At 46.9% G+C, this 14987-nt stretch overlaps 1 non-coding gene across 1 annotated transcript; it reads left to right on the plus strand.

The window, feature by feature from the left end:
- The first annotated feature begins 9327 nt into the window (after positions 1-9327).
- On the plus strand, positions 9328-9444 carry LOC115201793 (U5 spliceosomal RNA). Its single transcript, XR_003879826.1, has one exon. It is a non-coding gene; the product is annotated as a U5 spliceosomal RNA (small nuclear RNA).
- Positions 9445-14987: the final 5543 nt, after the last annotated feature.

Raw genomic sequence — 14987 nt, forward strand, 5'->3', positions numbered from 1 at the left:
AGAAAGCCCATAATTCACAGTGCTTTCAATTTTAACCATAAAAAAACCTAAAACACATAGTTACGTTATAGCTGCGGGTCCAGTTCTGACATAATGTGTAGGCCTATGTGAGGCGACCCCGAATCCCAAGTTTCGGCTCGATAGGTCATTTGGTGCCCAAGCAATGGCCTTAATTGGTGCTGAAAATCCACTTTTTCAGGGCGTTACTACGGGGTCCCTGAATGAGCTATCGGACAGAGACATTGGGGTCCGTCTCTACGGGCCGAGGCGGTTTCAATGCACCTAGTCTTGCGACTCTGGGACATTTCTAAATGTCGCCATGTCCGTGATATTGAAAATGAATTGAAAATATTGCAAATGTACGAGGTGGTTTCTCGGTCAGAGAACCTTCTAGAGCCCCATAAATCACCGTGCACTATCGACTTGAGCTCTAGAACAGGTTTCTAAAATTTCGGAGCTCTAGGTCTGACGGTTCTTGAATCGTTTCAACAAAAGTAACTATTGAAGGCGGTATAAGACTCTAAGCCCCACACTATGTCCCTATGGCCAAATTGTGTGTGTGTGTTTTTGTTTTTTTTGCAAAAAGAATAGACACACGTTGTCTTTGGGGTAGGCATATACAGAATCCTCAATATGAAGTCTCTACCTTAAGAATTGACTGAATAACAGATGGTTGAGTTGCGTGATTTTCACTATATGCCGGTTGACCATATGACAATAGCTCTTGGCTGTTTTTAACAACTTCCGGTTGTCACAGGAAGCTCTTGCTTCACACACGTTGTCTTTGGGGTAGACATAAACAGAATCCTGAATATGAAGTCTCTACCTTAAGAATTGACTGAATGACAGATGGTTGAGTTGCGTGATTTTCACTATCTGCAGGTTGCTTATATGACAATAGCTCTAGGGTGATTTTAACATTTTCCGGTTGCTCCAGGAACCTTAGAATCGACACAGGTAGACCTCACAGTAGCCTGATGGATTGTTATAGAAGACAGGTTCATAAGGCATTCATAACCCACATAGACTTCAGGTTGAATTTAGGAGAATTGTCAATGTATTCCTATGGGGAGAGAAGTCATTGCACACAGTTTGATCTAAACACCTTCTTTTCACTGTGAAGGGTTAATGCCACAGGGTCAAGGTTAGGCTTGCACAGATCGGGAGGACCTCAGGAACGCTCCTGAGGTTGAATTGTGCTTCTAACCCTAATGGTTCTCTCACTGTCACCCATAAGCACTTGACATATTGGTGCAGGCCTCATTTTGGGCCTAGTTTTCTCACGGTCGCTGCGCTCATACCGAGCAAGCTACGGTCAAGCGGGGCGTCTCATTGAACTCGTCTCAGCCTAGAGATAATGGTAATGCCATTGCAGGCTCTTTGTGTCTTTAAGCACCGCTCTGTGTCACTCCGTCCTTGCTGTGTGTGTGTTTGAGAGAGCTTTTCTTTGACATCTGATGGGATAAATGACTGATTTACAGTTCATGAGGGTTGCCTAGTCACACATATGAAGTTGTGGAAAGATCTGACCTTTTTAACCCTTCAAAGCAGCCCCTATGACACCATTATAAGGCATTTCTGGTTGACACAGGAATCTGAACGTTAGGCTCTTATAGAATATTGAGTTTTAAGTGTTTCTGTTAAGAACTGACTTATTTACAGAGGGTTGAACAAGTGTGTGTTGTTTCAGAAAATCACAGAAAATCACAGAAATCTCGCAGAGCTCCGAAACCTGCCTTAACGGACTCATCTGAACACGCTGCAACTGGATATGTAACTTTTTTGAAAAAAAAACCTCTTGTTGTTGAATATCACCAATGTGTCATTGTACAATTTCTCTGAAATGAACATTGGTAAATGCATGGTTCCTTTTCTCCTGACACCGTAGGCTCATGTAGTTTGATGTGAAGTGGTCAAATCAGCACTCTATTTTCCTCTTTGACTTTCAATCCCAGAAAAATAGCCTTAACTCGAAAAGCGTCGAGGCCTCGACTCCATCCTGTTCGGGGCCAACTGCCCATTATGCCAAACCCACGCAGACCGAGTTTCGTCTTCGAATTGTCTTCGGTTTAGGAGAAAAAGCCGTGTCGCATTTGGTGATATATGTTACATTTGCAATATGATTCCATACGCCCTCTCGTGGAATAATCCGGGACTGCAAGAAAATGACCAAAATTTGAAAATTTAATTAAACGGAAACCGAAGGTCCGAGAGACTCCGTTCGATGACTTCCTGGAAGATCCGGCCCCCGCGATCGGCCCGACGCCGTCCGCGGATTTATCGGACGTGGTCGGACGTCTAGTAAGGGAGGGTACATTTGCAACATGGACTTTCTCACTAACCATACGGATGGCGCACGCGACGTCCCTTCATGTATGTAATGAATGTTTTTGATATGCCAGAATGGGTTTTATATAAAATGAATAAGAATGTCATTAATTTTTTATGGGATGGGAAAGGTGCGAAAAGAGCTTTTAGAACTTTGATTGCAGGTTATGAGGAGGGGGGTTTGAAGTTGGATTTAAATGTGAGGAAAACAGCAATTAGAGTCAAAATGGTATGGAAATATTTATATGGTGAATTAGATTATGGATGGAAAATATTTTTTAAGGAGCAGGAGGATGGGGGACAATGGTTTATTGATGTGTATAAAAAGGAAATGTTAGGTAATATACCATTGTTTTATAGAGAAGTGTTTGAGGCTTGGGGGAGTTTTTACCAAATATTTATTATGAGTGTACCATTTTAGACAATATTTTAAATCAGCCAATTTTTTAAATCCCAAGATACAGTATAATAATAAGATGGTGTTTTGTAAATATTTCATGAGGGCTGGGATGAGACAGATTGGGGACATTTTATATGAGGTCATTCCAGGGTTTCTTCCTGTACAAGCTATTTATGACAATGTTTGAAGTGGATGATGAAATAAGCAAAACTACAGTAGAAAATATGTATAAGAGAATTTTAGCGTGTATTCCTGAGGAATGGGTGCTTTTAATAAATACAGAGGTGGTTGAGAGAGCTAGGGGTTTACCGGTTTTATATTATGAAAGTAATGGGGAGAAACATGTTTTATCAGGTTTAAAAGTTAAAATGGTTTATAGAAAATGTATTTTAAGAGAGATAAAAGCTCCTGCTTCGGAAAAAGTGTGGTCTAGGGTGTTTGCAAATATAGATGTAAAATCAATATGGAAGAATGTCAATGTAAAATATAATTCTATAGAATGTGAAGACAATGATTTTAAATTGAAACATAATAGGATTTTTACGAACGTGGTTTTACATCAAATAAATAGAGATATTTAAAGAGAATGTGATATGTGGTATGGGGTGGAAATTTTTATGCACTTTTTTGTTGAATGCAGTAGATTAGAAGAGTTTCATAAGTTTTTAAAGGGGATTTTAGTAAAACATTGGGGAGAAGAGATTGTTGCTGGGGTTGAGTGGAGGCGGTTGTTTCTTTTTGGTTTAACTGGGAAAAGCAAAGTTTTTAATTTTAATTTGATGAATTTTGTTCTTAGTCATGCTAGATACGTTGTAAGACTAAGAAGGAATTTGGGACATTATGAAGGGAAAATTGTGAGTGTGGAGGTTTTATTTAGAAGTATTTTAGAGAAAGATATAGAAGTAATATATAAATATGGTGGATGTAATTTTGAAAAATTGTTTGTGTTGGGGAGCACTTTTATTGAAATTGAGTCGAATGGAAAACTTGTTTTTAATTGGTTTTATTTTTTGATTTTGTAAAAGGATGAATTGTTCATCCTTTTTTATTATTGATTGAATATTGTGTGTTTTGGGGGGAGTTTTTACCAAATATTTATTATGACTGTCAAATTTTAGAAAATATTTTAAAATCGGCCAATTTTTTTAAATCCAAAGATACAGTATAATAATAAGATGTTGTTTTGTAAATATTTCATGAAGGCTGGGATGAGGCAGATAGGTGACATAATATACTGCTCAAAAAAATAAAGGGAACACTTAAACAACACAATGTAACTCTTCCTATGCGTCCTGGCTGATGTTTTGGTCACTTTTGAATGCTGGCGGTGCTTTCACTCTAGTGGGAGCATGAGACAGAGTCTACAACCCACACAAGTGGCTCAGGTAGTGCAGCTCATCCAGGATGGCACATCAATGCGAGCTGTGGCAAGAAGGTTTGCTGTGTCTGTCAGCGTAGTGTCCAGAGCATGGAGGCGCTACCAGGAGACAGGCCAGTACATCAGGAGACGTGGAGGAGGCCGTAGGAGGGCAACAACCCAGCAGCAGGACCGCTACCTCCGCCTTTGTGCAAGGAGAAGCAGGTGGAGCTCTGCCAGAGCCCTGCAAAATGACCTCCAGCAGGCCACAAATGTGCATCTGTCTGCTCAAATGGTCAGAAACAGGCTCCATGAGGGTGGTATGAGGGCCCGACGTCCACAGGTGGGGGTTGTGCTTACAGCCCAACACCGTGCAGGATGTTTGGCATTTGCCAGAGAACACCAAGATTGGCAAATTTGCCACTGGCGCCCTGTGCTCTTCACAGATGAAAGCAGGTTCACACTGAGCACGTGACAGACATGACAGAGTCTGGAGACACCGTGGAGAACGTTCTACTGCCTGCAACATCCTCCAGCATGACCGGTTTGGCGGTGGGTCAGTCATGGTGTGGGGTGGCATTTCTTTGGGGCCCGCACAGCCCTCCATGTGCTCGCCAGAGGTAGCCTGACTGCCATTAGGTACCGAGATGAGATCCTCAGACCCCTTGTGAGACCCTATGCTGGTGCGGTTGGCCCTGGGTTCCTCCTAATGCAAGACAATGCTAGACCTCATGTGGCTGGAGTGTGTCAGCAGTTCCTGCAAGAGGAAGGCATTGATGCTATAGACTGTCCCGCCCGTTCCCCAGACCTGAATCCAATTGAGCACATCTGGGACATCATGTCTCGCTCCATCCACCAACGCCACATTGCACCACAGACTGTCCAGGAGTTGGCGGATGCTTTAGTCCAGGTCTGGGAGGAGATCCCTCAGGAGACCATCCGCCACCTCATCAGGAGCATGCCCAGGCTTTTATAGGCCACACACACTACTGAGCCTCATTTTGACTTGTTTTCAGGACATTACATAATCTAATGCTTTGCTTTTGCTGTAAAGCCTTTTTGAAATCGGACAACGTGGTTCGATTCAGGAGAGGTGTATCTATAAAATGGTTAAAATAGTCATATGTTTGAGAAATTGAAGTTACAGCATTTGAGGTTTTGTATTTCCCGCGACGCGATTCCACTGGCTGTTGACTAGGGTGGGACGCAAGCGTCCCAGTTTCCCAGACAGGTTAAAAAGGAGAAAGATACAACGGTACCAGCAGATGCCTTTTATTTGTTTGTATGGAAGTTAAGCCCGCTGAGCCAGAAGGTCGAAGGAAGGCAGGAGGGAGGACATTTTTTTCCCACCAGGAATCGGGTTATTTTTCCGATTTTCTTCTTTTTTTTCATTGGCTTCTTTGTGAAGAGAGTTTTTTTTTTTTCAAGATGGCCCAGCACAAGCAGACCAGGTCGGTTCCGGGGATTGGTATGGCAAATACCTTAAGATTTGCCTGGAAGGAAAAGGACGTGGAGCCATGGGAGAGAAACTTTTGGGAGGACCATACTGATGGGGTGCCTCAAGATAGAGGTAAAAGATGTTCTCTGCCTCCAAGGGAATCCGATGGAGAGGGCATATGACATGACGTTCCACAAGGAAGAAAAGCATGAAGGAATTTTGAAGAAGGTAAAGGAAACGGAAGGAACAAGACCCCTGTGCCATTACGAGGTGACCAGCCTGGCAAGGAACAATTTCAGGGTGGTCACCGTCACCATGTATAACCTGCAAGGATGAGGAGGTGAGGGCCTTTCTGGGGAGATATGTGGACAACGTCTCCTCAGTGAGGCACCTCAGGGACTCCCTGGGATTCTGGAACGGGAGGAGAGGGTTCCAGGTGCTTCTCAGGGAGGACCCGAAGGGTTTGGGTGGCTACCTCCATACTCCGGCGATGTTCTCCCTGGGGGCTGACGGGGACATTGTTTTATGCCCGTCAGCCTCCGTTCTTCAGGTGTTGTATGGCCTACGGTCATATCCTGGCCTCGTGCAACACCAGAAAATGCAGGTTCTGTGGGTCGGGAGAGCACGAGGCCAAAGATTGTGACGAGCCCAAGGCTTGCCATGGTGTTGCTCTTCAGCACACCTGTGGCGTGAGTGCCCGGCTCGTCAGAGGTCGTACGCATCTGCAGCTGGAGGGGGAACGGGGGATGGGGGAAAAGAGAAAGTAAGGGCCCGGATGACAGTAATGGCACAGGGGAAAAGACTGGACGGGAAGAAGGAGGCTGCGAGAGGAGAGAGGCGAGTACAAGAGAAGGATGGAACAGAAGTAGAGGAGGGGAAGGAGGCGGAAGGAGGTGAAGGAACGGAGAAGAAGGAAACTGGGACAGTGGAGAGAGAGGAGGTGGAGGAGGGAACGGTGATGGGAATGGAGGGAGAAGAAGAGACGGGACCAGAAGAAGGAGCGGAGAAGGGAGAAGGAGTGGGGGGACAGCGTGTCGAGCGCCCTCGTTGAAGAGATGCGGGGAATGGTGGAGGAGATAGCGGGGAGGAGGAGTGGTGTCTCCCCGCTACCTCCAACACCGAAGAAGAAAGGGAAGAGGAGGGTGTGCTCGACAGGCTGTGAGAAGGAGGGGGTGGGGGGTGGCCAAGCGTGTGATGGGGAGGGAAGAACGCCCTTGCCCTCGCTGGCTTCCTCAGCCCCTCAACTTTTGGTGGAGGGTGACTCCCAGGGCATGGCTCAGGGCTGGTTGTCTGAGGGGGGATCTCAACTCCTGTTTGGGGGGATGGGGTCCCCTACTCTCAGCCCAGCAGCCTACAGGGAGGGAGGAACGGAGGGTGTTGGTGGCGAACCCAGGATGCAGGGCACTCCAAGGTCTAACACCATGCCTGCATCCTGGGTTGGAGAGATGGAGGAGGACGGGGGGACGTCAGGAGTGAAGAAGAGGAGCATCGGGTGAGTCTCCTGTTTTTTGTTATTGTGGGTTTCATTTGTTAAAGTGAGGGTTATGTTTTAATTTATAAATGATATTTTCTGTTAAGTTTTTTTGTTTAAATGTAAGGGGTTTGAGGGATTTTGTTAAAAGGAGGGCGGTTTTCAGTTTTTTAGAGGGGGTGGGTTTTGATGTTTGTTTTTTACAGGAGGCTCACCTGAGGGATGGAGGGGATGTCAAAAGGTTTAGTAGGGAGTGGGATAAGGGGGAGTCAGTATGGGGTATTGGTGTGGTTCATTCTACGGGGGTGGGGATTTTGTTTGGGAATAGGGAGGTGAAGGTGGAGGGATATTTTGTTGTGATGCAGGGGATGGTTTTGGGGGTGGATGTCACTTTTAGGGATAGTAGGTATAGGTTAGTGGTGGTGTATGGGCCACAGGTGGCGGCAGACAGGAGGGAGATGGTGGACTGTCTGGCGCCCCTGTGTGTTACAAATAGGCACTTGGTGATAGGAGGGGATTTTAACATAGATTTAGGGTTAGTGGGGGATAGAAGTGCAGGCGCCATCACCGGGCTAATGGCTTGCCATGGTCTGGTTGATGGAGGCCTGCACACTACTCCGACAATGGCGGGTCCCACATGGCGCAACTCCCAGGGGGTTGTGCGGAGGCTCAACTATATTTTGGGTCAGTTGTCTGGGCGGCTGTTGCCTGTGTTCTTTTCAGAGCACGACGGGGTGCTCCTGCAGGTGGGGTCGCCAGTCTGCCTCTTCGGTAGGGGGTACTGGAAATTAGATCGGGATGTGCTGGAGGAGCAAGCTTTTGTGGACGCCTTTTTTGGTTTCTTTCAGGGGCTTGAAGGCCTCCGGTCCATGTGCGAGGGGGTTTTGGAGTGGTGGGATTTAGTTAAGGTGAGGATTAGGGCTTTTATAATAGGTTATTGTAAGAGGAAAGGAGGGAGGTGGATTGTATCCAAAGGTTGCTCGAACTCGAGTATGAGGCAGGTAACCTCGGCGGGTCGATTGACTGGGTGTCACGTCCTGACCAGTATAAGGGTTATTTGTTATTGTAGTTTGGTAAGGACGTGGCAGAGGGTATTTTGTTTATGTGGTTCGGGGGGAGATTGTTTCTTGTTTTGCCTGTGTGAGCCTGACAAGACTTTTGTTTGTTCGTGCGTTCTTCGTTTTGTTGTTCCGAGAGCGAGCATTTATTTAAAATAAATATCAAGATGAGCATCCACATTCCTGCTGCGTTTTGGTCCTCTATCCCCGACGACAACCGTTACACTGGGAGAGATCCACAGCCCTGAAGGCGCAGCTCAGGGAGCTGCAGGCTCGAGCTTTCCTGGAGCGTGCGCAAAATGGCTTTTTAGAACACAATGAGACTTGTTCCGCTATGTTCTTTAAGTCAGTTACGGGCAGACAGAGTAGGAAGATAATGCATGGGGTTAGGGAAGAGAATGGTAGTATAGTTAGAAAGCCGGAGGAGATGGTCAGGGTGACAACTGACCATTTCTGAGGTTTATTTAATAAGGAGAGGGAAATAGATGTAGAGCAGGGAAATGTGTTTTTAGAACACTTGTCCCGGCGATTGCCGGAGGACATTAGAGACGTGATGGAGGGTCAGATCTCCCTAGAAGAGGTTGAGAGCGCTCTCAGGAGGATGGGAAAAGGGAAGGTGCCTGGGATGGATGGGCTGCCGGCCAAGTTTTACATCAAGTTTTGGGGTATACTTGGACCAGTGTCCCTCGAAGTCTTGAAGGCCATCCTTGAGACGGGGGTCCCGGGGGGATCAATGGCTGTCGGTGTGCTATCACTTCTTTACAAGAAGGGAAAAGTAACAGACCTTGGCAACTGGCGGCCGTTGACCATGCTGTGTGTAGACTATAAGGTCTTAGCAGACCGGTTGCGCACAGCCCTTCCCTACGTCAACCACGAGGATCAGACGTGCGGCCAAGTGGCTGCGTGCGCACCCCGAGGTTGAAGTCGCCCGAGTAGGTTTAGATCATAAGCACCTGTACGAGGAGGTCAGACGGGCAGTAAGTCCGGCACCTGTAGTGGGCATCCCGGCGGTGGTCTGGGAAAGAGTGCAGGCGCGGGTTCTGGACAACAGGCTCATTTTACATAAGAAACATTGGCCAGGATTGTGTGTGTGTGTTTGTGTCTGTTTTTGAACCCCCAAAAAATACAATCACTTCACCAGGATAGTCTGTCTGTCTGTGACTTTTTACCCACAGCCCTCAAAAACTTGGAAGAGTGGGTTCGGGGACCACCCACGGGAACCCGGCCTATAGTGCACAGTGTGTGTGTCTCGGGCCCCGACCTCTGACTTCCATACGATTCTGGTTTCTCTTCATTACGCACAAGCCTTTCGGCTTTTACTAAAGACTTCCGTGGAGAGGAACACTTACGAGTTCAACGTATTTTTGGAAGGGCTTTGCTTCTGGCAGAGCCCGGTATCTTGTTTCAAGAGAAATTGACAGAGATGACGCCGAGACTTTTTGCTCAGGCGTTTGACTTGAAGCCGGCTGACCGACCGGCATATTTTTCCACTCAAAGTAGTCGCTCGGGCAATTGAGTTCAAGCCCGACGACGACTGGCGTGTTTGCCGGGCTTTGAACAAATAGTCGCACTAGGCTTAAAGAGCTAGTGACTTAAAAAAAAACACCCGCCTGTCACCAGGCAAGCATCGGGTGGGGAGGAGCCAACTTTTGCCAAACCGCTGAGGTCTGCCGAGACCCCGGGTGCACGGCGGGTGCAGGGGTCAATTTGTGGGTTATCGCTTCTTGGCCATTTGGCTCAGATCAAGCTTGGCACCGAGGTATCTCAAAGCCCGCTGAGTCAAAGGTCGAAGGCCGGAGGGAGTAAGAAATCCAGTTAAAATGTATTTTTCAACTTGGATTTACGGCTTTTTTCCGTGAGGAGATGGCCAACAACAACAGCGCAGGGTCGGACCCCAGGACTGGACTTAAGAACACAATCCGTTTCGCTTGGAAGAAAGAAGAAGATACATGCTTGCCAAGAGATTCCTTTGGAAGAACCGTTTTGATGGGGGCCCTGAAAGTCAAAGTCCCAGAGGTTATGTGTCTGCAGGGAAATGCTATGGAGGAAGCATATGACGTGACCTTTCATACAGAAGGTATGTGCGACGTTATAATGGACAGAGCCAAAGCGTCTGCTGGAGAGAAGCCATTGTCCTTTTTTAATGTAACGTGTCTGTCTAAGACCAATTTCAGGACTATTAATGTACATATGTACAATTCTCATGTAACGGATATCACCATAGGGGCATTCCTGGGCCGTTTTTGTGAGGTCACGTCGGGGGCAAGATATGTGAAGGACTCTTTGGGATTCTGGAATGGCCGCCATCAGTTCCAGGTGCTCCTTAGGCCGGATAAGGAAGGGTTTGATGGCTTCCTACATCCCCCGGCGGTCTTTTCTCTGGGTTTGGACAGGGGGATGCTCTTCTACACCCGTCAACCCCCTTTCTGTAAGAAATGTAGGGAGTATGGGCACGTTACGGCTGCCTGCAGTACAGGGAGATGCAGGTTTTGCAAATTGGGGGAGCATGAGGTAAAGGACTGTAGGGAGCCGAAGGAGTGCCACGGGTGTGGTAGTAGGCTGCACCTGTTCCGGGACTGTCCGTCCCGTCGGCAGTCATATGCCGAGGCGGCGGCAGGCAGAAAGGAAGGAAGAGACTCTGTGGGGGAACAGCTGCAGAGAAGGGACCCTGGGTCTAGCAAGAAAGACCCAGAGAGGAAGAAGCAGGAGAGACCATCCTCACCAACGCCCACTCCACGTGCCAGGGCTGGGAAAGAGGTGGCATCAGGGCCATCAGTGAAAGGAGGTGAGGGGTCCGCTATCCAGCAGCCGGCGGTGGAGGAGGCGGGTGGCGGAATGGAGCAGATGGGCTCATCACTTGATGGGGTGGAGGGACTTGGGGCCCTGGTAGAAATGGTGGAAAATCTTCCAGTGTTGGGGTCAAGGGCAGGGGAGTGGGCCTCAGACTCTGGAGTGCTGCTCGAGCTCGGGCAGGATGGGAAGGAACCGTCAGTAGGGAGGGTGATCCCGGCGCTGGAGCAGGAACCCTACGTCAACAAGAAGAAGAGGACGAAGCGGAAGGGTGAGGTGCAGAAGAGGTGGGAGGCTTAGGGGAGTGGGCAGGCAAGCGTGCGAGTGCCGCCCCTGTCCTCACAGGACTCATCCCTCCCTTTACCCCTAGCGGAAATTGACATGACGACCTCTGCTCTATCTCTGCAACCTGGGGATGGAGGGTCGCAAGGCTGTTCAGAGAAGCCGGAAATCTCCATCCCCAACCCTTTCCCGGCGTCATGGGCAGATGACTTGGGGGTCTTAGAGGAAGGGGGGAGAAGGGGGAAACAGAGTGTCCCAAGTTGGGTGCGAGCATGTGGACTCATCTGAGGAGGACCTGTATCCTTCGGACGGGGGGAGCATTTTTGCTTCACTGTCAGAGGAGATGGAGCAGGGGAGCATCGGGTGAGCCTCCTGTTTTGTTTTTGTTGTTAGTAGGTTTATGTTAATGTTTTCATTATGGATAAAATTACTTTTGTTAGTTTAAATGTAAGGGGTTTGAGGGATAGGATAAAAAGAAGGGCGGTTTTTAGTTATTTAGAGGGTGTGGGGTTTGATTTTAGTTTTTTTACAGGAGGTTCACCTAAGGGATGGGGGGATGTTGTGAGGTTTAAGAGGGAGTGGGATAAGGGGGAATCAGTTTGGTGTGTAGGGGGGTTCACTCTTCGGGGGTAGGGATTTTGTTTGGGAATAGGGAGGTAAAGGTTGAGGATACATTTGTTGTTATGTAGGGGAGGGTTTTGGGGGTGGATGTCACATATGGACAGACGTTCCGCTAGCGGAACGCCTCGCCAATATCCAATGGTAGTGCCTGGCGCGAAATACGAAAACCTTAAAAATGCTATAATTTCAATTTCTCAAACATATGACTATTTTACACCATTTTAAAGACCAGACTCTCGTTAATCCAACCACATTGTCCGATTTCAAAAAGGCTTTACAGCGAAAGCAAACATTAGATTATGTCAGGAGAGTAGCCAGCCAGAAATAATCACACACCCATTTTTCAAGCTAGCATATATCTCACAGAAACCAAAACCACAGCTAAATGCAGCACTAACCTTTGATGATCTTCATCAGATGACACTCCTAGGACATTATGTTATACAATACATGCATGTTTTGTTCAATCAAGTTCATATTTATATCAAAAAACAGCTTTTACATTTGCATGTTTTGTTCAGAACTAGCATACCCTCCGAAAACTTCCGGTGAATTTACTAAATTACTCACGATTAACGTTCACAAAATACATAATTATTTTAAGAATTATAGATATAAAACTCCTTTATGCAATCGCGGTGTCAGATTTTAAAATAGCTTTTCGGTGAAAGCACATTTTGCAATATTCTGAGTAGATAGCCCGGCCATCACGGCTAGCTAATTTGACACCCACCAAGTTTGGCCCTCACCAAACACTGATTTACTATAAGAAAAATTTGATTACCTTTGCTGTTGTTCTTCAGAATGCACTCCCAGGACTTCTACTTCAATAACAAATGTTGTTTTCATTCGAAATAATCCATAGTTATATCCAAATACCTCCGTTTTGTTCGTGCGTTCAGGTAACTATCCGAAGGGTGACGCGCGAGCGCGTTTTGTGACAAAAAAATTCAAAATATTCCATTACTGTACTTCGAAGCATGTCAAACACTGTTTAAAATCAATTTTTATGCGATTTTTCTCGTAAAATAGCGATAATATTCCAACCGGGTGACGTTGTATACGTTCAAAGATTGAAAGAAAAACATGGAGTCCTCTCGTGGACGCGCACTCCAGTGTCATTGTTCCCTGCCTGACCAGTAACAAACGGAGCTGCTGTACTTAGCCCCGAATGCAGAGCTCTCATTCCACTTTCTGGCGCCTTCTGAGAGCCAATGGAAGCCTTAGAAAATGTCACGTTACAGCAGAGATGCTGTATTTTTGATAGAGATGCTACAGAAGGAGAACAAATTGTCAGACAGGGCACTTCCTGTATGGAATCTTCTCAGGTTTTGGCCTGCCATATGAGTTCTGTTATACTCAGACACCATTCAAACAGTTTTAGAAACTTTAGAGTGTTTTCTATCCAAATCAACTAATTATATGCATATTCTCATTTCTGGGCAAGAGTAGTAACCAGTTTAATCGGGTACGTATTTTAACCAGCCGTGAAAATACTGCCCCCTAGCCCCAACAGGTTAATCAGTTCTGTTTTATCCCCCCACGAAGACCTCTTTTAGCACTGGAACAGATCATGTTTTACTTCCTGCGGGGAAGCAATTTGGAGAGGCTGAGGAGGGAGGTGGTCAAGAGGCCCGGGTCCAAGGGGGGATAGGCTTTCCTGACCTCTACTTGCTCCTGGGCAGCCGCTACACAGCGTTATTTCTCACTCTTGCCACCTCCCCGGTCAACAACAAGACTCAGGCCCTCGCACAGTTCTGGCTGGGATCTTACCTCAGAACCCTGAGGCTGATCCCAGTCTCTTTCCTGCTCCCCGCACACTATGTCCAGCTCCAGAAGTTAAGACTTTTTAAACTGGAAAAAGAGGCAGTAACCATTTTAGCTAAACATTGTGCTCTTCTCTCTCTTTTGCAGGAGCGGGAACCAGGGTGTCCCGTGCACGGGCTTGCTACAGGCGAGCCCACAACGGTTTGGCACAACGTGGCCCATCCTGCTCTCCTGAACCGTCAATGGGACCTGTCCTGGATTGTCACCCACGAGATCCTCCAGGTCAGGGCCATTATGCACTCCGGGGGCATGGGGAGGACACCTGACCAGGCTGTGGCCAAGAGGAGTCGGTGAGGCACTTGCTCTGGGAGTGCAGAGCTGCCAGGGACCTGTGGAAGGAAGCACTGTGGTCCTCCCATAACCTGCTGGTAGCGAAACGAGTAGAAAACACCCCCCAGGCAGTGGCCATGGTAGCCCTGGGGTGGTAACGAAGGGGGCCTCGACCCCAGGCGAAGGGTCCCCCACAACACCCAAGGTCCCGGCGGTCACGGCCTGACAGCGCTGCGGCGCCTAGGGGAGGGATCTCCTCTGGGCCCTGAAGGACAGGACGGTTATTGATTCGGAATAGCACTTTTTTAAACAAAGTAACTTTTTTAAACATGTTTATATGCCTTAAATGTTTTACTTTTGTTAAATAATTTGTACACAATTTAAATGGCTTTTACAGATTGGATGTTTCACAAGAAAAAATACATTTATTCATGGTTGCTTCTATTGTTAACATGTACTTTAACAAATTTAAATGTAATATTCAAATGCTGTTTTTATGTGTATAAATGTTGTACAAATATAACGGGCTTGCTACAGGCAATTTTCTTTGACATTTGCTGCATTTGATCGGAGAGGCGATCATAGGCCGGAGGGAGCCCGGGAAATTGTGCTCCGAGTTATTTTGTTAAGTGTATTATTGTTGTTCTGTTTCACAATTATTTTATTTTGTCCTGGGTAAGGTGGTGGTCTTGGTGGTAGACTACAGGCCCGCTGGTCCTTTTCCTTTCTTTATTAATTTATATTTAGTTTTTCTTTTTTGCTTGTTCTGTTTTGCATTACCCCTGTGTATCATTTTGTCTTCCCTTAGCTCCTCCCACTGTCTTCAGGTTTGTCTTGTCTGCTAGCCTGGTCTGCGATCTCATCTGATCTCGGAAGCTAAGTAGGGTCATTGATTGAGGAAGTTGTTGCAGGCAAGTTGGTTTTGTAGGAGAGGGAATTGTTTGCTGCTTTTTGATATATATATATATATAGATATATTTAGTTTGGCAATTTGTTTGAAATATATTTTTAAAATTATTAGCTGAGTCGCTGCATGTGTACTGGGCCGACAGACGGTGTTGACATTGAACAACAGGAGGAGGTGGTAGAAGAGAGAACGGGGAGGGAGAAAAAGGAGGCCAGGATGGTGAAAGAGAAGAGGGTGA

This window comes from Salmo trutta, chromosome 10 (assembly GCF_901001165.1).
Source record: "Salmo trutta chromosome 10, fSalTru1.1, whole genome shotgun sequence".
Taxonomy (NCBI): Eukaryota; Metazoa; Chordata; class Actinopteri; order Salmoniformes; family Salmonidae; genus Salmo; species Salmo trutta.